Source organism: Chelonia mydas, chromosome 26 (genome assembly GCF_015237465.2).
Source record: "Chelonia mydas isolate rCheMyd1 chromosome 26, rCheMyd1.pri.v2, whole genome shotgun sequence".
Lineage (NCBI taxonomy): Eukaryota > Metazoa > Chordata > Testudines > Cheloniidae > Chelonia > Chelonia mydas.
In genome coordinates, this window is record NC_057859.1 from 1,620,932 (window position 1) to 1,644,447 (window position 23,516).

A 23,516-nucleotide genomic window follows, 5' to 3' on the forward strand; every position below is an offset into this window, starting at 1 on the left:
AGTAGCCCTGTTACTGATCAGAGGCCACAAATATCTGGGAGTGCAGCGAGGCTCTCCCCATGTGGGCTGACGTCAGAAAATGGGACTCTCGTTAGGAAAGTCAGACAAGCTCTCACGCAATGCTCAGAGGTGCCTCAGGAGCCCTGCAGTGCGATACATTTCAATTAGGGGTCTCTGCACTTGGGCTGCTGAGCTGGAAGTATTATTGCAAAGGGACTTGAATCTTGCATTAAATATACTCGCAACATCACAGCACATATGTTCAGGGTGGGAATCTCTGTTGAGATCTGGTCCCTTTGGACTGCAAAGGGGGAACCGCGGCCAGTGGGAGCTTGGGGGGGGCGTGTGTGGTGCCTGTGGGTGACAGCAGCATGTGGAGCCTCCTGGCCCCCCTGTCTAGGACCCAAACCTACTGGCTGCTTCCAGAGCACAGCACGGAGCTAGGACAGGCAGGAAACCTGCCTTAGCCCCATTGCGCTGCTGACCAGAAGCCGTCCGAGGTAAGCCCGTGCCCCAACTCTGAGCCCCAACCCCCTGCCCCATCCCTGAGCCCCTCAAACCCGGAGCCCCCTCCTGCACCCCAAACCCCTCATCCCCAGCCCCACCCCAGAGCCCATACCCCCTCTTGCACCCCAACTCCCTGCCCCAGCCCCGTGAAAGTGAGTGAGGGTGGGGAAAAGAAGGCTGAGGGGAGATATGATTGCTCTCTATAAATATATCAAAGGGATAAATACCACGGAGGGAGAGGAATTATTTAAGCTCAGTAGCAATGTGGACACAAGAACAAATGGATATAAACTGGCCATCAGGAAGTTTAGACTTGAAATTAGACGAAGGTTTCTAACCATCAGAGGAGTGAAGTTCTGGAACAGCCTTCCAAGGGGAGCAGTTGAGGCAAAAGACATATCTGGCTTCAAGACTAAGCTTGATAAGTTTATGGAGGGGATGGTATGACGGGATCGCCTAATTTTTGGCAATTAATTGATCTTTGACTATTAGCGGTAAATATGCGCGATGGGATGTTAGATGGGATAGGACCTGAGTTACTACAGAGAATTCTTTCCTGGGTGTCTGGCTGGTGAATCTTGCCCACATGCTCAGGGTTTAGCTGATCGCCATATTTGGGATCAGGAAGGAATTTTCTCCCAGGGCAGATTGGCAGAGGCCCTGGGAGTTTTTTGCCTTCCTCTACAGAATGGGGCACAGGTTACTTTCTGGAGGATTCTCTGCACCTTGAAGTCTTTAAACCATGATTTGAGGACTTCAGTAGCTCAGACATGGGTCAGGGGTTTGTTACAGGAGTGGGTGGGTGAGATTCTGTGGCCTGTGTTGTGCAGAAGGTCAGACTAGACGATCATAATGGTCCCTTCTGACCTTAAAGTCTATGAGTCTATGAGAGTGAGCCACAGAGGGAGGGGGAATGTAGTGAGCCGGGGGTGGGGCCTCAGGGAAGGGGCGGGGCCAGGGTCTTCCATTTTGTGTGATTAGAAAGTTGGCAACCCTACGCCTCAGGCCCTGGGTAGTGGGGCTCAGGCTTCAGCCCTGGGTTCCAGCAAGTCTAACGTCAGACCTGGCGACCCCATTAAAATGGGGTTGTGACCCACTTTGGGGTCCTGACCCAGAGTTTACGAAATCGCTGCCCTAGTGGCACAGGGTCCATACGGACCCGCTGTCAGTGGGGTAAATGAGAGCCACCCCGTGGTTGCTCTGTCACCAGGGGCGGCGCGCAGACAGACTCTCCGCATCAGGAGCTGTGCCCAGTTCCTGCTCTGGTCATTGCTGAGCAGAGCCCGGCTGCAGGGAATCTCTGTATCACGTGTCTGTGTTTTGCCTGTGCTGGCTGAGCTGCTGGGAAATCAGGTTCTTTTTGCTCTCAAGGTCCCCTGCCCCTGAGGGTGCAACAGCCTTGCACCAGCCACCTGCGCAGGGAGGAATTTCATCTGCTGGTCCTGCTCAGCCCCACAGGAGTTCAGGGAGCAACCACCACGGGGGGCCTATAAATGATCAGATCCGGCTGCATTTATTATTTAGTGCCTGTGCATCTCATTTGCTATTCATCCCGCACAAGAGCCATTTGGCCACACGTAGCAGGAATGCATGTCAGGTGGTTTACGGTAATTCATACGAGGAAGTGGCTGGGGGATACGAGGCACTGGGTAAATGATCTTCATTAAACTCTGGGTGATTATTGCCTTCTTTAAAATGTATGTCATGATGATCAGTGGAGCCATAATGACAGCCCAGGGGACGGGTTAGCCACACAGCAACAGGGAAGGAGCATCTTCATTACAAGCTGCTGCTCTGCTGCCCTGGCATGGCTCTCAGTCCTGGCCTGGGGTGGCTGCTAGGGAAGTTATATCTCATCAACCCTGAACTCCGCCCTTGGCTTCTCTAGCTCTTTGTATCCCCAGATATCAAAACACTGTGCAATGGAAAGTCAGCATCACTACCCACCTTTCACAAAATGGGAAGCAGGCCCAGGGCGGGAAAGGGACTTCTCCAAGTTCTCACAGCAGCTCAGTAGCCAAAGCTGGGAACAGAACCAAGGTTTTCTGACTATCCATTAGTCTGTGCTGCCTCTGATACAGTCAACGGGGCAGCTGCCCCATTAGGAATTCTACTGATACTCCTGCACTCATATCCCATTGGCCATCAAAGCACCACCCATGTGTCACAGGGAGGGTAAAGGAAGATCATTGCTTTTTATTTCAAATACATTAGATGTTTAATTAAAATGTAATTCTGCTGCTCAGAAGAAGGGGACAATGGGGCTCAGGTGGTGACTGAAACATGCTGCAAATTCACCTGGAGCATTTCCCAGCAGCTTGATTCGGATTTCAGGAGTTGAGAGGTAGGGAGGCGCTAGCATTTAGGAATTCCATGATGTGGCATGCCATACCTCAAAATAGTGCCCTGCAACCGCCATATTCATCACTGGCATATGGTTGTGATGTTTCATACAAAGCGTGCCTGGCAAGGTACCATAGGAAGCGTCATGATCTGCAGAAACTCATTGTTCTGTCAAAACATGGATATCATTAGCGTGTATGAAGGGATGAGATTTTGCTAGATGGTTGTTATTGAAATATGCTGTGAGTCTGGAAGACGCCCACTGCTAGCTCTCCAGTGACAACAAAGGAGGTGACCCACACCCAAATGGGCATGAATAGGCCATCACAAGCAATTGACCAGCAGGGGAATGTTAAACAAGAGATTTACAATTCTGTACGAAACAGTTGCTCAAGCATCACACAATGAAGATTGCTCTATTCTGTGACTCAGCAAGGCCCACCAGGACATGTCTGGGCCAGTATCTTCCCTAGGACATGAATAGAGAGTATAAAATAAGGGATAGTGGCACCAGGAGACCACGTCTCTCCTCCCCCACCTACGCTGAAGGCTGGGAAGACAAAGACTTTGAACTAAGGAGACTGGTCCCAGGCTGAGAAGGAAGTTCAGCCTTGTATTAAGAACTGTAACCTACCTGCAACATCCAGTGGGGTGAGAAAAGCTGTTTGATTCAAATCTTGCTTAGTCTGAAAGTTTAGGATTTAGAATGCATGTTTACATTTTATTTTCTTAGGTAACTATCTCTGACCTTTATGCCTACCACTTATAATCACTTCAAATCTCTCCTTCTGTAGTTAATAAATTTATTTTAATGTGTTATCCTTGCCAGTGAGCTTGTCTAAAGTGCTTGGGCAATCTGCTCAGATAACAAAGGCTGGTGCATATCCACTACCCTTTGACAAAGTGGCAAACTAATTAATGAACTTGCATTGTTCAAGAGAAGGGCTTGAGCAGTGTAAAATGGAATGTTTCTGGGGTGCACAGCTGGGGACTGTGGGGATTTGCTGGTGTTTCCCTCTGTATAGTTCATGAGTGGCTTAGAGAGCATTCATGCAGCTCAGTCAGGTGTGTCTCTGCCTGCTGGTGGCTGAGTGATAATAGCACCTGGAGGAGTTTGATGCTTGTCTCTAGGAAAGCTTTGTGAGAGTCAACCCAGGGTGGAGAGTTAAGGGGCACAGTGATCCCACAGTCTCAGGTTGTACCCTGCGGATCCCGTCACATGTTACCAAGAAAAAGTGTTTGATTTGTTGACATGCACTACTCTGGTACCTGCTCTTCCTTTGGACTGCCTCCTAGTACACATCATTCTGGAATGATGAACAGGTCAATTGTTTGAGTCTTCTCTGGGGACATAAATATCCTATGCTTTCTCCCTAACCGAACTGCGGGGCTTGAGCCAGAATAACTGTTACCTTGTCAACGAAAGGCTGATTCAACCTTACGGGTGGCATCTTTTCCCAGCTATGCATCCCCGTAACAGGCAAACCGGCGGAGAGCCCCCCTCTCATTCTGAAGCACTGTATAATACGAAGTAGCAACTTCCACTGGAACAACAATGAATCTCTAACACAACAGTCCTCAACCTTTTTCATACTAGGTCTTCATTTTCCATATTGGGAACTCCCCACCTGGGTCTCCTCTCTCATTCAGCTGGGATCGAGCCAGGGCCCACCTGCCACAGAGCAGTCACAACTCTTGAGCTGCGAGATTCCACTCTGAAAGAACAGTCCATAATACCTAAACACTGATACGCCATCCTGGGTGAGGGAGCCTTTGTCAGGGCTATGTAGTCACATCTCATGTCGTAGACGTGCCTACATTTTTGAAAGTGCCCTGGCATTTTTGTGTGAGCACAATTTCTTGTTGCAAAATGCCCATTGTGCATGTGGGCTTGTGTACGTGAACATTTACTTCACACAACTCATTCACTCACACTTTGGAGCTGGCATTTTTTAAAATGCAGACCTTCAGTTAATGAAGCGGGGCCACCATGCCGTCTAATCTCCTGTGCTGGTGAGAACACTAGTGGATGGTCTACACTATTCTTATCATCACTCATGTTACGACAGCTCCTAGAAATCAACCTGGTTGGAGCCCAACTGTGCTAGGCGCTGTACAAACATATGATAAATGACAGTGTCTGGTCCAAGGTGCTTACAGTGCCAAAGACAAGACTTAGCAAGTGTATGAGTCCAGGGAGTGGGAGACAGAGTAGAACAAATGCACCAGTACTTGCCCGTTGCTATGACTGGCGAAGCAGCAATGGTGCTAGGCCAACAGGGGTGCTAAGATTTTCATTGTAGGCTCAGCCTGATGCGGCTGATTAATGATACAGGGAGCTGAGAAGCAGTTTGTGGACTGGCTGCGCCTCCTGCTGTAGCAGCTAAATCTGCAATTTGCTCATGTTCTGGCTGCAAGCTTTGCTGGAAACGTGAATATCTATATTAGAATTAGAGGCTGGAAGGTCTCCAGGGAGGTCATTTCATTGCCCCTCCCACACACAAGGGCCCGATTTTCCCTGTGCATCTGTGCAGATGTTAACAAGCGTTAAAGGGCTTGATTTTCAATACAAAAGGCGAAGGGCTGGAGCTGAGCTCTTGAGTAAGTGACACCGAGAAAGTCAAAGTTTCGTCTGGAATTCCTGCCTGAGATGAAAGCATTGGGCTCCCTGTACCAGGCTGATGCTAAGATGGGTGCATTGGTCATGGGCTATAAAGGCCACACACAAGATGCATCTATGGTGGGTCTCTCCTTGCTAGCGTTCAGCTTGGAATTCATCATCGGGCTTGTCGGAAATGCTCAGTTCTCGGTGGCCTGATCAAAGGTCTTTTCTCTCTGAGTGGCACATGTGCAGAGACACCTGATGCCCAGGCCATGTTGTTTGAAAAGTATCTTTTCCCTGGCAGTCTGGCAGCACCACACCCACACAGTCATATGGTCACCTACCCTCTCGCGAGCATGCCCCCCTCCTTCTTCAGTCTTTGATCCCAGCATATGAAAGAGTTCAAAGTGGCTTATGTTGCAAAAGGCTGTCTGGATAGCACAGGGCTAATCAAACCCGTCTTGCCGTGGTGGTTTTTAGTTGGAGAAGATTTATATCAAACAGCATTTAAAAACTGTGAAATTTGCAATAAAGGCCCCTTAAAGACTTTTATGGATGAGCTTGGGACTCGAACATTTTTTATGGCTGGCAGTGAACGCTGTCTAATAACTATTGCCAATGATTCAAACCCTAATGCCATAGGAAATTGAATAACAGTTGCCGAGGGAAGGGAAACACATAGCCCAGGGTTAGCAAATGTTTCCTTGGGGTTTAGAATTTGTCCAGGAAACATACAGTGATTGAGTGGTCTTCAAGGATGAGTCAAAACTTTTGGCCAGGAAGAATAAGGTGGTACTGCTTTGATTTCCTGGACAAAGATGTCTGGAAGAATAAATGGGCCACATAGCTAAAGGCCCTCTTCAGTGCAGTTATCACAGATCACATTCTCCCTGATTTCTCATACAGTCTGCCTGGGACTTAACTATCTTGAGAAATTTTGTAATGTCTGCAAATTTTGCCACCTCACTGTTTACCCCTGTTTCCAGATCATTTATGAATACGTTGAATAGGACTGGTCCCAGTACAAACCCCTGGGGGACCCACTGTTTACCTCTCTCCATTATAAAACTGACCATTTATTCCTACCTTTTGTTTCCTGTCTTTTAATCAGTTACCAAACCATGAGAGAACCTTTCCTCTTATCCCATGTCTGCTTACTTTGCTTAAGAGCCTTTGGTGAGGGATCTTGTCAAAGGCTTTCTGAAAATCTAAGTCTTTTTTTTCTTCTTTGGCTATCCCTCGATGCGAGGATGATGTCTGCCAAGGGGGTTCATTGGTGAGTTTTTAAGTGGCTGAGGAGCCCAATTCTTGCCCTGCAGATTTTTCCACAGAAGTGACATGTGTAAACTTGGAGAAGACATAGTTGTTGGCTGGAGTGTTGTGCCCTTTCTTTTCTCCTTTGTCGCATCTCTGTCTCATGAGTACGTCTGTTCTCCTCAAAGTGAGCTGTGGCTTGGGGTATGGTGTGGTGCCACCGTGTTCTGTTCCGCGCCAAGTCCTCCCCGTTTGTTGGATTGATGTCTCCCTTTTTAAGATGTACTTTCAATATGTCTTTGAAACACTTCCACTGCCCTCCGCGAGCCCTTCTTCCCTTACTTAAGGGAGAGAAGAGTACTTGCTTCGGGAGGCGAGTGTCAGGCATACGTACACAGTGGCCAGCCCAGCAGAGTTGGTGTTTCATGACCTGTGCTTCTGTACTGCTGATGTTGGCTGCAGAGAGAACGCTGGTGTTAGTGTGTCTGGCTTCCCAGCTGATCCTGAGAATCCTCCTGAGGCAACGCTGCTGGAACCGCTCCAGCCACTTGAGATGACATCTGTAGGTTACCCAGGTCTCACACCCACAGAGAAGGGTGGGGATGACAACTGCCTTGTAAACCAAGATCTTGGTACTTGTTTGTAGATCCCTATCACTGAAGGCTCGTTTGAGTAGTCTTCCAAAAGATGACCTGGCACAGTGGATCCGGTATTCAATTTCTGTGTCAGGGCTGGCTGTTTGGGAGAGGTGGCTGCTAAGGTACAGAAAATGGTCCACATTTTCCAGGGGTTCTCCGCTGATGGTGATTTGTGGAGTACGAAGAGTAGTTTGTGCAGGTGAGGGCTGATAGAGTACCTTGGTTTACCCGATGTTGAGAGAGAGACCCAGGTTGTGATAGGTATCTGCAAAAAGATTTAGGGTGCTCTGCAGGTCGGCTTGTTTGCGTGCAAGAATGACACCGTCATCTGCATATGGACGGTCAGTGATGCCAATTCTCGTGATCTTAGATTTTGTTTGGAGACGTCGAAGATTGAAGAGTTGGCCATGCATATGATACTCAGTCCCGATTCCGTCAGGAAGGTGGTCGTGAATAAGAATCAGAGAATCTCTGAGAGATTCTCATGCTACTATGGAGGTCCTGGACTTCAATCTCTTACCTAGTAGGCTAAATTGGGCCTCCAGGACCTCTCTCCTATCCTTCCCTACATCATTGGTACCTACATGTACCACGACCCCTGGCTCCTCCCCAGCACTACACATAAGTCTATCTAGACGTCTCGAGAGATCCGCAACCTCTGCACCAGGCAGGCTAGTCACCATGCGGTTCTCCCAATCAAGCCCGACAATCTACGTTTCTAATGATTGAATCCCCTATAACTATTACCTGTCTTTTCCTAATAACTGGAGTTCCCTCCCCTAGAGAGGTATCTTCAGTGCGAGAGGATACCACGATATAATCTGGAAGGAGGGTCCCAACTATGGGATCATTTCCCTCTACTCCAGTTGGATGTTCTCCTTCCCTGAGACTTTCATCCTCCTCAACAGCACAGAGGCTGTCAGACAGGGGGTGGGACCGTTCTACTGTGTCCCGGAAAGTCTCATCTAGGTACCTCTCTGTCTCCCTCAGCTCCTCCAGCTCCGCCACTCTGGTCTCCATAGCCCGTACATGGTCTCTGAGGGCCAGGAGCTCCTTGCACCAAATGCACACATACACCACCTGCGCATAGGGCAGGTAATCGGACATGCTGCATTGGGTGCAATAAACTGGATAGTCCCCACTCTGTTGCTGGACTTCTGCCTGCATTCTCTTTATACTCCTGACGCTCGTTCCTTTGTTGTTGCTTTGTTTTTATCAGGGGGTGTTTCTGGCTTTAACATTTAAAGAATGTTAAGTGTATCTACCCCCCCCCCCCACACACACACACACACTCCCCGTCAAAACTCCCTCGCAAAACTCCCATTAGCCACTCCTGTTCGCCAGCCATGGTGCAAGTGAGCGGTGGACCAGGGCCAGCATGTGAATGAAACAGATTCTCCATCTGCGGGGGATGTGCACTGTGATAGGGAGAAATTAATGAGCTCTCTTGGCCTCAGAAAAGGAATCAAGGCTGCGAGGGAAGGGAGGAGGGGCTGATTTTCAAAGGCACAAATGGCACTTGAAAGTCAACAACAGTTAGAGCCATTTGTGCCTTTGAATATCTACGGTGGAAAGTAGCCCGGACAGACGGCAACGTGCCTGGGTCCCACTGCAAGTCAGGGGGACTCAGGCACATGAGTCACTTAGGCCCTTTTGGAAGTTACCTGAGAGCCTTATGCTGCAGTCCCCCGGGGCTCCTTTGCACACGGCTCTGGAGCCAGCGGGCCTGATTCTCCACTGCCCTTCACAAAACACTCCCCTTGTGACACATCACCTTTCCACCCTCTGCACAAGTGCAAACGATGAGATGGGATCTGAGGCCGTGGGGATCATCCCCTAACCTTCCCCGTCCCGGCCTCACTGCAGTTTCCTGGCCGAATCTCTCCAGAGAAGGGGTCTGGTTGACAGAGGGTGAGGATGGACCACTGGGCTCCCCTTGTACCCCTTGTGGTGGTCCCTTCACGTTGGTGTAGTGGAGTAGTGCAAGGGGGGCTTGCACTGTTGCTGCCCAGGCTGTCCTTATTCAGAGGATAAAGGGCTTCAGGACTGACAAGCTGCCCCAAGCATGGCTTCATGTGTCATTTCCTATCGTCTGTGCTGCGGCCATGTCCTCCTCATCATAGCCTGGCTCTCGCCTTCACCCCAAGGCAGCCACATGCAGACGTTCCAGGCCTGTTGACAGCGTGGCTTTGCCTTGATAAGCGCAGGCTTGCTGTGACTCTCCGGCTCTAGCCGGTTTGAATGTTGCTGCTGCCAAACGAAAGCTGAAGTGCGTTTTCCTCAGGACCAGCCAGGGTGCGGACTTCCCACCATTTCCTGCCATCTGGAATCAGGAACTAACACTTGAAAGCAGCGTCTGTGCGAGCTCGGCCCACAGTCAACTACTGCAGGCTTCAACCGCCATCCACGCAAGCCACGTCGCCCGCACGTCTACACAACAAATACCAACCCAGATGCACAATCTTATCTCTGGTATTGGCAGGTGCCAGTGCTCACAATGGGAATTGTGAACTCTTATTCCCAGGCCGGCTCTGACCCATTTGTGTCTACTGTTTGCTTGCTGATGTGGAATCTTCTTATCCTAATGGCAGGGGGGACATTTGGTCTAGAAAAGGGAAACAGCTAACATTTGCCCCTGTGCAGAGGGGCTATCCCAAGGCCTGTACACTACTTGTGTCCCATCTAATCCCAATTTGGAGAGTTTAAATGGGACTTACATGGCGCAGACACCTCATTCTGCCCCTCAGAGGACTAATTGTTAAGGGGATGCAGAGGATTTCAAATATATCAAAGCAAGAATAGTCATGGAAGGTTTTAACTAACCCCCCCCCCCCTTTAACAACAACAGAAACAGTCCAGGTTCCTACTCACCAGTGCAGGTTGTTGTTACACCAAATCATCTGCCAGGACTGATTTTGTCTTAATTCCGCTGGAGGAAATTGAAAGGGGAAATGGTGAAGTTTAGCTGACTGGAGCAGAGTTTATGGAGACTCTGCCGCTGTAGTCCAATAGCTCATCCATCAGCCTCCACCTCCGAACTTCGCTTTGTTTCTCTTCAGACCAGTGTGCTGGGGTTCCTGGCAGGGAGGCCTTCAGGCTGCTTTCTGCAGACTTGTTGATAGTGTTTATTCTCTTCTGACCATTTGAAGATGACCTTGAAGGATTTTTTGTGGTGTTGCTTGTCTGGGCTGCATCCTACTTCAAGGGTTAGAGGGTACTTATGGCGACTTTAGTGCTATTGTTCTGTGGCTGATCCACTTCCCAGCAGGAACCACCAGACTGGATCAGACTAGGGCTCCATCTTGTCCAGTAGCCTGGCTGTGACTGTGGCCAGTGCCAGCTGTTTCAGAGGCAGGTGCAAGAAATGCCACCGTAGTGATGATGGGATAACCTGCCCTCAGGGGACATTTCAGTGTAACCCCTAATGCAGGCTGATCAGACTGGATGCAATGCTGTCCTGGGATATCCTTACCACCCATCCTGCTCTCATATCTTGCAAAGCAACTTCCAGGCATTAACGTTATGGGGAGCTGGGTTAATATCCGGTTTGACGGGGCCCCAGCTTGGGCACCGCAAAGCAATTGGTCCTGATCTCATAAAATACTATTTAATAGCACTCTGGTGACAATCGTATCATTCCCTTTAGGCTCCCTTGACGAGGAGGTGGGGCTAACTCAGGGAGAACAGGGGTTTGAAAAGCCAGCTCGTAAGCAACCAGAGGAGCTAGCAAACAGGAGCAGCTAACAGGGCAGTTTGTGAGGGAGTTCAGAGAGGAAGCGTGACAGCCAGATACACCTAATAAACATTCTGTAAACTTAGGCCAAAAACAACCCCAAACCCAGCAAGAGTAAGAAGAATGCAGGCAGAGTCCAGCAGCAGTTTATTGCACTGAATGCAGCCTCTGTGATTACCTGCCTTGTGGGCAGGTGGCATATGTGTGCATTCGGTGCAAGCAGCTTATGGTCCTCATAGGCTCTTAGGCAAAGTAAGCAGTCCTGGGGTAAGAGGGAAGAACCTCTCATGGATCAGTAACTGGTTAAAAGGAAACAAAAGCTAGGAATAAATAGTCAGTTTTCAGAGAGGTAAATAGTGTGGTTCCCCAAGAATCTGTACTGGGACCAGTGCTGTTCAACATGTTCATAAATGATCTAAAAAAAGGGGTGGCAAAGTTTGCAGATGATACAAAATTACTCAAGATAATTAAGTCCAAAGTTGTGAAGAGTTCCAAAGGGATTTTACAAAACTGGGTGACTGGGCAAGAAAATGGCAGAAGATATTCAATGTTGATAAATGCAAAGTAATGCACATTGGCAAACATAATCCCAACTATACATACAAAATGATGGGATCTAAATTAGCGGTTACAATTCAAGAAAGAGATCTGGGAGGCCGTGTGGATAGTTCTCTGAAAACATCCACTCCATGTGCAGCATCAAAAAAGCGAACAGAATGTTGGGAACCATTTGGAAAAGGACAGACAATAAGACAGAAAATATCATGCCACTATATAAATACATGGTACGCCCACGCCTTGCATACTGCATGTGGTTCTGGTTGCCCTGTCCCAAAAAAGATATATTAGAATTGGAAAAAGTACACAGAAGGGCAACAAAAATGATTAAGGGTATGGAACCGCTTCCCTATGAGGAGAGATGAAAAAGACTGGAACTCTTCAGCTTGGAAGAGAGATGACTGAAGGGGGCTATGATAGAGGTCTATAAAATCATAGATGATGTAGAGAAAGTGTTATTTATCCCTTCCCATAACACAAGAACCAGGGGTCACTCAATGAAATTAATAGGCAGCAGGTTTAAAACAAACAGAAGGAAGTACTTCTTCACACACTGCACAGTCAAACCTGTGGAACTCATTGCCAGGGGATGTTGAGATGGCCAAAAGTATAACTGGGTTCAAAAAAGGATTAGATAAGTTAATGTAGAATAGCTCCATTAATGGCTATTAGCCAAGAAGGTCAGGGTTGCAACCCCATCCTCTGAGTGTCCCTAAACTTTTGACTGCCAGAATCTGGAACTGGCTGACTAGGAATAGGATCACGCTACAAATTGCCTTATTCTGTTCATTCTCCCATCTGAAGACAAGATACTGGGCTAGATGGATCACTGGTCTGACCCAGTTTGGCCATTCTAATGCTCTTATGTTCCTTCACACATTTGTCCTGTGATCTGGCAGAAGCAAATAAGTGTGCGTGAGTGTGTATGAGTGTGAGTGTGTGGTCTTTTGTTTTGATTCTCCTGATTTGAATGTCTGGGTCAGCGAGAGCTCACACCCCACAGCCCATGTCCCCAGAGCACAAAGCCTTTTCCCCAGGGCATGATTTAAATGGAAAGGGGAATAACTGTAGAGTCCCAGCCCACTTTCCAGGCCAGATTCTGATCTCAGATACAGCTACGTACATCTGGACACGCTCCGTTGACTGCAGTGGAGTTACTCGGGAATTACGCTGTTGGAACTGATGCCTGGCCTAGACTTAAAAGTTAGGTCGGCATAGCGAGGATGCACCTTTGAGTGCTGTAGTTAAGTCAACCTAACCCTGGTGTCGACGTGGCTACGTCAACAGCAGAATTCTTCTATTGACCCTGCTCTGGGAGGTGGATTGTTTAATTCAACCGAAAGCCCCCTTCTGTCACTGTAGGAACCTCTGCGCCAGGCACTACAGCAGCATCGCTGCCCTGCTGTCACTGTGCCACAGTGTAGACATGGCCCGGGAGCAGACTGGCCCGGTCTCGAAACAAACAGGTTTTAGTGTCCTAGGCTGCGGGGCTGGTGCGGAGCGTAGAACGGCTGCTACATTTGCTGCGCAGTCACGGTGCTAAAGAACCTGAGGCCCGACCTACACGACAAACTTATGCTGGCACAGTGATGTCAGAGGCGAGTGGGAAAAAATCCCCCCACCTAGGGCTGACAAAAACCTGTGTCCATGCAGGGATGCTGATTCTGGCAACTTAGCTAACCTTGGTATTACTACATCAACAGAAGAATTTCTGTTGCCACACACTGTGTCTCCACCAGGGAGCTATGCCTGCATAGCCTCCGTGGCCTGATTCTCCTCCTACCTTGTGTTGTCATTTACACCCTGCAAAGTGGGTGTGAAATAAAATTAGTTAGTCCTTCCCACCCACTTTGCACAGCTGGAAATGACTGCACAAGGTGGAGGGCGATGCGGAATCAGAGGTCAAGTAGCTAACTCACTGCTGGATAGCGAACTTTGGTAGACTGAGTCAGAGAGTGCTGTACCCAGCCACTTCCACGGTGTACCATTCTCCCCTTCCCACACTGTGTTTTCTCACTCGTTTGTGGGAACTTCATTGTCTCTCTCAGATGTCAAGGTTCTCAGAACAGACAATCTCTCGCTCTGACTAAAACAATTCCTTCCTAAGGATGCAGCGCTTTTCGGTTATATTGAAGGAAAACAAGAGCCTGGGAGCTGTGTGTGTGTTGTATTTAATTAGACTGTCTCTGAAACTGTCTCTTTGTGGCCTTGGTGTAGCATGATTGTGGGGAACTTTATTAATGTTTCTCATTAGTTCCAGAGCCCCTTGCTTTGCAGTGGAATCTTTCCCACTTTAAATGCTTCACTGAGAAAACAGAGTGACTGTAAATTTCAATAAGACTTGAATTTCTTCTAACTCCTGCTTCACAGGGGAACTTTGGGCCTGAAGGGAGCTGCTGTGACTTGTCTTGTGCTTTCAGGACTCCACAGAGAAAATCCAAGTAAGTAAACTTTTTATTAAAACAATAAAGGTTCCCAGGGCTCTTGGAGGAGGATGAGGGACTGCACTCAGATCTGCTTTGACCTACATGTTCAGTTTGCCCAGTTCTCCTGAAAACCATCAAGAAGGGTCAGCATTTGGGACAGCACATCATAGTTCTACTGCACCTTGGCGTGTCAGAGGTGGATATTTCATGCCCTAAAACCACCCCCATTCCGTCTCCCAAGCAGGAATTTCCTGCCTATGAAACCCCAATAGCTTGTAGTCTCAAGGGTTTTCCTAAGCAGCTGTGCTGGGGAGAGGGAAGTGAACTGGAGTTAACCCCTTGTTGACTAGTGACCAGGTTAGGGCCTCCATCCATACCCTGATACGGAGACCAATGGCTTATAGAAATTTTACATAGGACTTTCCAGTTAGGAACTTCACCCAGCCAGCGGGTGGATTATGGATATATCAGAGCATTAGAGGAACTCAGATACTATATTAGTAGGGGTCATATAAGTACCTCAATGACAGACAGACAGATAGATAGATAGATAGATAGATATGACTGACCCCAGGACTGTCAATGTGGCACCTTTCAACAGCACAAAATTTATTTGTAAATAATGTAAGTTAAAAACCATTGCTAATCTTTGTATGTTCCATCTCTTTTCGGTGCAATCTTTCTAACTAGTAAGTTACCGGGCCTGCATAGCAGACGCTTTCCTGCCAGTGCTTCAGTTTTCATTCTGTTAAGAATCAGCAAAGCATTTAGTCCTCATTACAGATGCCTGCCTGCCAAATTCTTTCCTTTACTATAAATCTTTTCCAGAGTCGTGAGAGCCACAAATAAATACTGGTTGCAGGGAGATTTCTGCTTTTCCTTTTTACAGCCCTCGCACCGAACAATGGCTGGAATGGGAGTGAATGAAAAGACAAGTTAAAAATCCTGGAAGAGAAGAGGATAGACGGACCTGCGCTACGGGGAGCCCTAGCTCAGAACGGCCAAAGTGCAGACTGCAGGCATGGTTCTTCACTGCTCTGCACCCTGGCGCATGCAAAGGGAGTGCAGAGAAGATAAATGCCACCCTTCTGGTCTGGTAGTGCTTTCTGCTGGCTTTGCACTGGCATAAATGATTCCATGGGGTGCAGTGGAGAATCAGAGGCACTTTATATACCCCTAAATGACTATCTGAGGCCTTGTCTATACTTAACACTTAAATCTACCCCCTCCCCCCAGCACTGTGGCTATGCTGAACTCACCCCCAGTGTAGACGCAGCTAGGTGGATGGAAGACTGCTCCTGTCACCCAGCTACCGTCACTTGGGGAGGTGGTGTCCCTAGAGTGATGGAAAAACCCTTCCGTCACTGAAGGCCGCATCGACACTACGGGGTTATGCCGGTGCAGCTACACCCCCGTAGCTGTGCCGCCATCACCCCCGTACAGTAGACAAGGCCTGAGGAGAAGAATCAAGCTCTCCGTGTCACAGCCCATGAGGCTGCAGCTGAGTTGAGTGGCCAGGCCCCATCGCATGCTCCATGAGCTCTGCCTGCAACCTGCTCTATTTATTGCATTTTACACGCACCCCTTAGGCACCTGGCAAGATGCCACTGCAGCACCGCAGTCATGCAAAGCCTGGGGACCCTCTCCTAGCTGCTGACCCTGATGCAATAATCCTGCAGTCAGGAGGCCTGGCAAAATATCCGTCCAAAAGCTCCAGCCTCCTCAGCAATACATGAGCTCAGAAGAGGTCTGTAAGAAGGAGAGCTGGGGGGTGGCTTTTAGTCAGGTGGTTGTTATTATCAGTAGTTTTCATCATAATTCAAAACCGCTGCCACTTGCCAGAGTGCTTTCTGCAGCAGCCCATTATTAACAGCACATTGAAATGCAGCCGGGCTTTGCTTTTCCTGTCAGACCAGTACTTTTGCTGTCAATTTCTCCTCGCGGCCTGACAAAACTTTGGATTTCTCCTGTAGATTAGTCATGCTCTGACATTCCAGGACCTTAGCTGAGAAAGAAGAGTGGGGGTTTTGGTTTGCTTTGGTTTTAGCAGTTGTCCTAAGCTATGGCAAATCTGTGTTCTTGGCTGGAGAGACTGGGAGGCCAAACTTCCTGAGCCTGACCCTACAAAGTTCCACCCATACCCAACCCCAGCTGAAGGCAGCCCACAGTTACACACCGCGTGGCAGTAGCCGCTACTCCCTGGTGACGGCTGTTACATGGAAGCAGCATCTGTGAGGGCAGCTTTGAGGGAAGGCAAGTAGTTGATGGAACATAGGAATTGTCATAATGGGTCAAACATGAGGTCCATCTAAAGCAGTAAAAGGCTCTGACAGCGACTGCGGAGAAAGGGCAAGACACCCTGGAATTATGAGACAACCTGGCCCCAGGGGAAATTCCTTCCTGTGGACGGTGCATGCCCTCAAGCCGGAGGGTTGGTGCCCCCTCCCCTCTCTTTGTTATTTAATTATAATCCTTTGGATATTCCCATACCCATAGAAATGTCCAATCCTTTTCTGAGGCCACCAAGAAAGGTGAATGCATCTGAACAGAGGACAGACAGCAACGCGGACTGACTGCCAAGGGGTTGTGTGCAATACCCTGACAACAACAAGAAGTTGTGTTCTGGGTGGTTCCGACCACCACACCCTATTGGCTGCACTGAGTCGCAGACCGTTCGTCAGATGCTGGGCTGGGGGTGTCAGAAACACCTGTCTGTGCACATAGCTGGTGTAAACTGGCTTTGGGCAGCACCACTTCATTAACGTCAATGGAGCTCTGACCATTTACACCAAACACGGATCTGCCCCCGGCTCTGCTAATGTGATGAGACGGCAAATATAGGGAAAGAACGTTTTGGGTGCAAAGTGTAGTCTGGAGAGTCTGGCAAAGGCCTTTCAATGGGGATCCGCCCACGCAATACACAGTTAAGTACAATCATAGGTATTAGGGAAAACTTTCTACCTCCAAGGATAATTAAGCCCTGGAACATGTTACCCAGGGGGCTTATGCAATCCACCTCACTGGAGGTTTTAAGAACAGGTTAGACAGACACCTGTCAGGATGGTCTAGGGTTACAGGAGGTGCTGGACTAGATGACCTTCCAGCCCTACATTTTGAATCTTATTATACAAATACAGGATCCCAAAGGACTTTACACACTGAAATTGATGCACGAAGGACCAGTGCACTCAAAGAATGAAGTGCACTGAAATGAAACACAGCTCTTCTTGGGTAGAACAGCATACGGAAACACTGCACAAGGATAGCTTACTATGGGCTCAGCAGTGAGCCTGACCCTGCAACCTCACTGGGGAATAACAAGGTGTAAAGATCCTCTTACTCCCTCAGGCAGGCTACCTGCTTTGGGCTGCCACTCCCCCAACCCGTGCAAGTGGATGAGGAGCAAGTGCTATCTTGGCCCTGCCCCCACAGCCGTGCTCGGCAGTGCTGCTGGCTGGTGCAGTGGGCTTACTTCCCGCACAGCCCAGAGGGAGGCAGAGACCAAACTGTGCAGCCTTTGCCAGGATCCTGGGGCAGTGCAGCTTTGCAATACTCCCTGCTCAGACTGGAGCGCAGGGCACCTGGGTAGCCCTATGGGATGGCTGTTTGGTAGCCTTTATTCGCAGCACTGATTCACTTCTTTAATTCCTGAATTAACACAAGGTTTTTATACCAGACGCTCATCTCTCAAGCACCTGGGTGCCTGAAATCCATAAAAACAGGTGGTTACAAAACAAAAACTTTCAGGGGAAAGACTCAGTGTTAGAACCCTCTGTTCTATGTACCATGCTGAGCACTATTGTCTCACCATCTCCCCTGTCTGCTGTATCTGGCTGTTGTCTCTTGACTGAGACTGGAAGCTCTTTGGAGCAGGGGCTGTCATTTTGTCCTGTGGATGGAGTCTGGGTCCATGAGTAGGACCCATGCTACATGAGTAGAAATAATATCTATGTATCCTTCCCGTATTGATCTCTCCCTGCCTGGTGCTTTGCATTGGTGCTGTTCCCTGCAGTACTCAGTAACAAACTCCTCCTGATCCTTAGGATTTCTAAAGGGCAGTTGCAGCTTCACCAAACAGACCGTACCTGGTTCCTGCAGCCTGCCTGTTGTACGTAAAGTCGACTGCTGGGCTCAGAAGGCAGCGGTTCCCCACTGCCAGGAGAAGCAGGGAGTTGAGCTGATTTTGATGGCAAGGAGCTGGCACAGCTCTCCTCCTCTCCCCCTCCTTTAGTGAGCGTCTTTTCTCTGCAATGTGTAGCACTTTAAAACCCATGTCCCGTTTTATTGAAAGCGCCACCTCCCCAGGCATGGAGGCCCAGTGCCGTCCAGCCAGCCCTCACTGATCTGCCATTTCCCTTTCCTTTATAAACAGCCAGTCAGATGAACAGGTTTGGATTTACGCAGAAGCAGGCACTTCCTCACAGCATCCCGGCCTGGCAAAGCACACAGGACCATAGCAACGGGCTATGATGTCACACGTACCTCAAACGGTGATTTAATTACAGGGTCAGGTGGAAGGAACAGATGGACTGTGAACTGGAAAGTTCCTGTTTGAGCAGAAATGTATCTAATTATTTACACTAATGATGACAAAGGCTAAACGGATAAAGGAGCCTGCTGCAGGGGGCGGTGGATTTGCAGTGAATAACAGCCCCCACTCTCAGGTCTGCGAAGAAAAGGGAGGATTGTACCTTCAGACGTACTGAACGGACATTCCCTTTCCTCAGGTAGCAAGGTCCACAGATCCTACAGCGGGTCTTGCAGCCTGGGGACGGAACTTAGACCTGGCAACCACAGCTCAGCAGTCTCCCCCATTGATGAAAAGCTGCGATACCATCCATAGCTATGATGAAAACTGCATCCCTCTAACTGAGTAAATCATGAATGGCCCGAATCCCCATTGCCTTACACACACTCATTTACACCAGTGCAAAGTGAACATGTAAAATGCTACCAAAAACTTCCTAACTGTTAGGGGGGTTAAGCACTGGAATAAATTGCCTAGGGAGGCTGTGGAATCTCCAACATTGGAGGTTTTTAAGAACAAGTTAGACAAACACCTGCCAGGAATGATCTAGTTATTACATAGTCCTGCCTCGAATGCCGGGGACTGGACTAGATGACCTCTCGAGGTCCCTTCCACTCCTACAATTCCCCCAAATTTAACTATTTTAATCTCCAAAAATCTAGTTAGTGGCTCTCTTCCTGTATTTACCTTTCTTCCTCTCTGCAGTTGTGTCCCGATCATTCTAGGGCTGGTCCGACTCATATGGCTGTCCATAACAAACCTCTCATTGGCTGCAGTGGGAGCATGGTTTCAGAACTGGTTGCTATCTCAAAGAACTTGCTGGCATAGAGAAACTAGTGAATCCGTGCAGGAACTTTCAGACTGTTACTACCACTCTGATTTGCACTCAGTTTGCACTGGTCTCTGGGGTTGCTGAGAAGTCAGCGACAAGGACAAGACTGTTCGTACTCAGTGTTCACGGTGCTCAGCTCCCTTGCAGACCAGCACCAGGCAGAGAACAAAAGATTTAGCCCTCTCCACCCCTCTCTCAGCTGATGACATTCTGGGCTTCCAGCTCTCTTCCAATGGCCCAATAGCTGGGCAGCACTGGGCCCGTGCAGGGAAGGGTGGATCTGCTGGAATTAAGGTAGAAACAGCCCCTCAGCTTTCAACTGAGCGGATGATGTTGTTTCTCTAATCGTTTTAGTAAGAAGAAAATTACTGTACAAAAAGTTCCCCTTAAAGCGCGTTCTAAAACAGCTGCTGGCAGAATGGGGGCCATGGCTCAGCACTGGCAGTGAGATCTGGAGACAGCACACTCCATCTCTGCTTTCCCACTTAGTTCACTGCTGGCAGTTTCAAAAGGACTGCACTGGGAGCGAGGGCTGACTCCAGGGTTTCATAGAGTCCGGAGTTATGCAGGGGAAACACACTCCGGACGGTGAAGGTGACACTCACTGGCCATTCCTGTCTCTTTATGAAGTGTTTCATTTCAGGACTGTGCTATAAACTTGGACAACAGTAAAGTACCACGGTATTCTCCCTGCTGCAGCCCCGCTTTATGGCCCAGTTGATCAAAGTCTTCTGAGATGCTACAACAGCAAGAATAACCCCCTGCTCAGCACTGAAATTAACACACTGCTAGTGCAAAGAGATGTGCGACAGTCTGGCTCAGGAAGGCAGATGGACCTGGATACTCAGCAAGAGTCCCCTCTGCTCAGCTGTCCTGGGAAGGAAATAACCAAGGATATTGAACCAACAGTCAGAGCTACGTCTTCAGCTAAACTTAACATTGAAAAGTTGTGTTTGAAGGGAAAAGATCAATTTGTGTAGGTCCCCAAATGCACCTTCTTTGAGGTCACCTGCTCCCACTTACCCAATCCAACACTCCAGCTGTTCTCAGGGGAAGACACATTCAAACCCAGAAATTAACGGTGAAATCTGTCTTTTGCAGAACAAGTTTAATTGGAGGTAGCAGCTCTCCGCCAGCTCCTGGGGTGGCCATCTTGCTTGGAAATAAAAGCCACATGCCCCCACAATTTTATTTTGCAGAATTCTGGATGAGAATTTTCACCCTCTTGTTCCTCCAATTTCAAGGAAATGGCAGTTTGCACACTCAAAACCAAACTTCTGGGATATTTTTGAGGCAAAAGCCTTTATTTTCTTGGAAAACAGGCCAATAGTCACCATGTTCACTTGGAAAGAGGCCCTGCTTTGCTTGAAAAGCAGCCCAATTTCAATGGAAAATTGGAATATGAGCCCAGATTTGCTTTTTTGAAAAAACAAACCAAAACCCTGTACACCGGAGCAAAATTTTCCATGAAAATGGCAGGGCTTTGGAGTTTATAACGAACAGCTAAAAGCCCTTGAAACTGGAGTCGTTTTTCATTTCTTACAAATATTCCATGCGCTACCAGAACCAGCTCAGTATCATATATTTCTGTTTCTAATAATTATTTCTAATAATTGTTTCTAATAATGGCTCAAGATTCAGGAAAAGAACCTTGACACCCATAAGACACTGGGGTGGCTTATGGCAATACCTGGGTGCTGTTTAATGAGAACTAACATTAACTGTCCTCTGTTGGCAATCGCATACCATGATGATAGGTGCCTAAGGAATCTTTAGGAGAACCGCTGTGTGGTATAAATTTTTATCCTTACTTTTTGTAAAGCATCAGCAGTTTGTTCAGCATTTTGCTGACAGATACAGAAACAAACTCCCTGTCCCAAAGATCTTACAGTCTAGCTAGACAACATATAGACCAGGGAGACAGGAGACATTGGTCAGGGATAGATTCAGAAGATCTCAGCTTCCAGAACTCACACAGAGTTCTTTTGAAAATCGGGTCCCAGTTGTGGGTGCTGAGCCATTCTGAAGAGTCTAACCTCGAGGACTGTGTGACAAGGTGGATGGCTTCCTGGAGGGAGCTGGGCTCATCCCCACCTACGTGTAGTTATTCACCTCCTAGCTGATAGGTGGCCAGTGATGGTCTGTGGGTCACCTGGTCCTCAGACAACAGGCAGGCATGCAACTGTTTGAGTCAGGGGCAGACTGCCAGCCAGTCCTGCTGGAGGCTCAGGGCTAAAGGGAAGGACCTGGAGCCCAGAAAAGGGAGTAGCAGGAAAAGGCAGGACAGTGAAGGACTCTGGGAGGTGACAGCAAGAAGTAAAAGTTATAAGCAGTGCAGTGGTGTGGGCTGGAGGCCCAGTGTATGTCTACACTGCAATTAAAAATCCATGGCTGGCCTGCACCAGCTGACTTGGGCTCGCAAAGCTCAGGCTAAGGGGCTGGTTAATTGCAGGGTAGACATTCAGGCTTGGGCTGGACCCTGGGCTCTAGAGTCCTGCAAGGTGGGTGCACAGGCTGCAGGTGGGTGCCTAACTGCAGTGTAGACATAGCCTACGGGTCCTGGGATGGGAACTTCCAGCCAGGGAGGAAGGCCCTCCTTCAACCGGGCTCCCCCAGGGTAAAGAAATGGTTACCCCGCCTGAGGGGAGAATGGGCATAGCTTGAGCTCAGGGAGGACAAAGAAGCAGTGAGCCCAGAAAGGGTAAATGGGTTATTGGGGGCTGGAAAAAAAGCCTGAAATGTACAATTTGGGATTTAGTTGGGTCTCAGGTTAACCAGTGAAATAGCAGGCCCTAGATTACCATGTTTAGGGAAGTGTTATGTTAACATAATTTTAGCATGACCTTTAACCTAATATATTTCTATTAAAATTTGAGGTCTTCCACATTAATTTCCTTCTCCTTTAGAAACCCTATTATCTAGGTAGCACATGTACAGGCTAGGCAGATTAGAGAGAACATACTTTTTAAATACACACTTGCAGATACCCCTGAAATCATCAAAGCTGGATTCTACAGCCATCATTTACTGACTCCTGCCATGGTGTAATACTTCATCTCAGGGCTACTGCCATATAAAACATCTTTCATAACTCTCATCTTTTCTGGATAAAGTACCCCTCATTCCATTCATCTTGGCGGAGGAACCCGTCACCCAGTATTCATTGCCGAGGCAGGCAGGCAGCAGCGGTGCAAGGCTGATTGATATCACACTTCCTGGGATTGAGCAGAACGTGTATTTCTCTTTAATTTATAAGTGAAAAATGTGTTTCATGTACTTTTGAAACTTTTTGAATTTACAAGCAAGAAAACAAAACAAAACAAAAACAAAACACCAGCCCCAGTCATAAACCATCCATCTCACACTGCGAGCTCTGCAGATCCTGCCTGCTACATAGCCAGCCTGCGCACTGATCATGGGCCTTATCTGACTGCTTTTATGTCCATATTAAACCAGGACAAATGCTAGTGTAAACACTCTGGTTTCCATGTGGGAGCAGCTTGCTTTGGTTTTGCTTAAACCCATTCCAAGCTGACCTCAGCTCAACTAAAACAAGTGGCTTTCATACCAGACTCAGCGTCCACACACACAGGGCTTTCCACCAGTTTAACGATGGCTGTGACTGAGCTGCAATGGGGTGTGGGCGTGCGCAATCTGCAGTTTGTGTAGATGCACCTGCATTAGCTTTAGTAGAGCTAGCTCGCTCACAGGAGCAGTGAGGACAGTGTGTGCTCAGGGGACTTGCGCCTTGCTGCTTTGAAGGAGCTAGTTTAAAGTTAGGGTGGATACGTCTACCCAAGCTGCAGGTTACATGCCTGGCTGCCTTGAAGGTGTCCTGTAAATCAGTTTAAATTCATGCCTCAGGGTAAATGGTGCCCTTTCTTATGTAGGAACTGAGTGAGGAGAAGCCGTTTCAGATTATTGCAGTCACTCTGCTGTGGCCTCATGCTGCGGTCCAAGAGAGCCGAGTCCTGGGAATTTTCAATCCGACTTGGGCAGCGATCTTGTTTATGTGCCTGGGCTGGAACAGGTATGGGGAAAGAGAAAAGGGGCCCGGCCAACAGGGTGGCTGGAGCAGAGGGGCAGGTAGCCCAC

General features: G+C 48.4%; 1 long non-coding RNA gene across 1 annotated transcript; it reads left to right on the forward strand.

Moving 5' to 3' along the window:
- The first annotated feature begins 85 nt into the window (after positions 1–85).
- On the forward strand, positions 86–22,291 carry LOC119564512. The gene is made up of 3 exons (XR_005223472.2): positions 86–500; positions 14,006–14,076; positions 20,065–22,291. It is a non-coding gene; the product is annotated as an uncharacterized LOC119564512 (long non-coding RNA).
- Positions 22,292–23,516: the final 1,225 nt, after the last annotated feature.